Genomic DNA, 2,500 nt, shown 5'->3' on the forward strand with positions numbered 1-2,500 from the left:
CATTTTTATCATCGATATTACATTTGTCATTATCATTTTCACTCTCTGTGTTTTTTAATTATTATTATCATTATTGATTTTATAATCATTATCATCATCTTTATTATTATTATTGTTATTGTTGTTATTATTGTTATTATTATTATCATCATTATCATTATTATTAGCATTATCATTATTATTATCATCAATATTATCATTCAAATATTCATATACTATTTCATTCGTTCATTCATATATTCATTTACAAATGTGTTTCTCCGATTTTCAATCTGTTCATTTATATGAGTACTCCCTTCATGCATTTGTTCATTTATATATGCATTTTCATCAAAACCTTGTAGTTTTATGTCAAATGTTTCGATGTGAGATGCGTTTTCTCTTGGGACTTTATATTGTATAGAATATTGCACGTTACAAACATATAACTTTTGTACCACTATTACTGCAATACATTTTGTAAGTTGCAATTGTTTAACCGCGTGTTGATTAGTTTATTTTTGTAATTAGATTTTTTTTTTTTTTTTTTTTTTTTTTTAATCGGTACTGGAAATAACGTTTTTCTTATTTACATACACCCACATCCAAATACAAACACACACATCCACATATTTACAGTATATATAAACTGCTTTCTCAGTGAAAAACAAAAACAAGGTAGAAATAGAACAAGCCAAAAAAATATATATATACATTAATTTCATTCTGGAGATGTTATTTTTTTGCAAACACTAAGAAAGTTTGCATAGACATTTCCGACCTCTAGCCTCTCTGATCTCTCCACAAACCCTCTTCTGTATATGAGAAAAGTTACGAGTCTTTCGCCGGTAATATCCACAGAAACAAACACTTGGCTTCACGTTTCCTTAGCTCTGATAGCAGGATGATCTAGCTGGACCTTTCTCCCTTCCTTTTTAGCTCTCGAATTTCTCTCTCTCTCTTCCTCTCTCTATTTGTCTTCTTTCCCTTTCTCTCTCTCTTTCTTTCTTTCTTTCTCTCTCTCTCTCTCTCTCTCTCTCTCTCTCTCTCTCTCTCTCTCTCTCTCTCTCCCTTACTCTTTCTCTGTCTATTTTGTCTCTTGATCTATTCTACTGTTTATGAATTGGTTAATTCTTCTTCTTTATCATTTGGCGTGGATATCGAATGGGCATTTTTCCAGTTCTCCTCATACTTGATAAGGATAAAGATGCTTATAGTCTTTCACTATCTGTATATATATATATATATATATATATATATATATATATATATATATATATATATATATATATATATATCTGCCCCTCCCCCCCCATTCTTCATCTCTCCTCCTCTCCATCTCTCTCTCTCACTGCTCTCATCTCTCTCTCTCTCTCTCTCTCCTCCTCTATCCTCCTCTCCCCTCTCTCCTCTCCTCTCCTCTGCTCCGTCTCCTCTCTCTCTCTCTCTCTCTCTCTCTCTCTCTCCACTTTCCCATCTATTCTTATATTTATCCATGATCCCTCGCTCACAGTATCTAGCCTATTGCCATGGCAACAGTTCATCGACAAAAGATTATGCTCGACAATTTTCGCCATCGGATCAATGGACGCTTAAATGTTCCTAGATATCAGGCAAATTAAATCCTATTAAGCTCTTTCGAAGGAGTGATACCGCTGATGTTGATGTCATCATTAAAATTATAGTTACTGTTGCTGGCCTTGTTCTTGTTGCTGATGTTATTACTATTATAATTCTTATCCCCATCATAGTTATGATTATTGATATCATTATCATTGTCATTGTTTTTGTTGTTATGATGATGCTGATCATCATTGTAAGGGTTCTGTGAGCACAAGGGACCCCGATAGGCGGCTTAGGGTCAGAACTGGGCCCCGTTTGGTAAAAAAAAAAAAAAAAAATTATCCTCTCCCAGATTCGATTAATCGGGTACCTCGGTGTTGGAGAGGTAACAAGAAAGTTATTGCAAAAACGACAGCAGTAGTAATAACAGCACTATCAAAACCAATGAAAGTGATAATCGTACAAAAAAAGAATGAAAATTACTGTAATAAAAAAGTTATTATCTGAAGCAGTTCCAGATATGATCACTATAAATGATATACAGCCGTTGCAGCTCCTAATTGTGGCAAGTAACATTTAGGAAATAGGGCTCATAGGTCACCTTTGTGATGATTTCCGGCTGGGCACTCCAGGCTGTCTCTTAGGAAGGGTATTGACCACACCAAAGTCGGGCTGACACTCTATTTTTTTCATAATCGAGGGGGTTTGCGAACCCTGTACTTAGGACATACATGTTTTATCTCATGTAATTAGATAATAATGACATTTATTACTGTATTAGCATATCTAACGTGGAAAAATGTATATAAGATAAGTTATGCTGAATAAAAACACACAATTGATCGCATTAGAAAATATCTAAAACTAGTACAACATGAAATGATTTTTTTTTTTTAATGTAGTGTCTAAAAGACTTTTAAGATATAAAAGATAAGCAAAATTATATCAATAGGCTCGG

Source organism: Penaeus japonicus, unplaced genomic scaffold (assembly GCF_977035675.1).
Source record: "Penaeus japonicus unplaced genomic scaffold, GWHDUDI00000001_assembly GWHDUDI00000023, whole genome shotgun sequence".
NCBI classification, from domain to species: domain Eukaryota; kingdom Metazoa; phylum Arthropoda; class Malacostraca; order Decapoda; family Penaeidae; genus Penaeus; species Penaeus japonicus.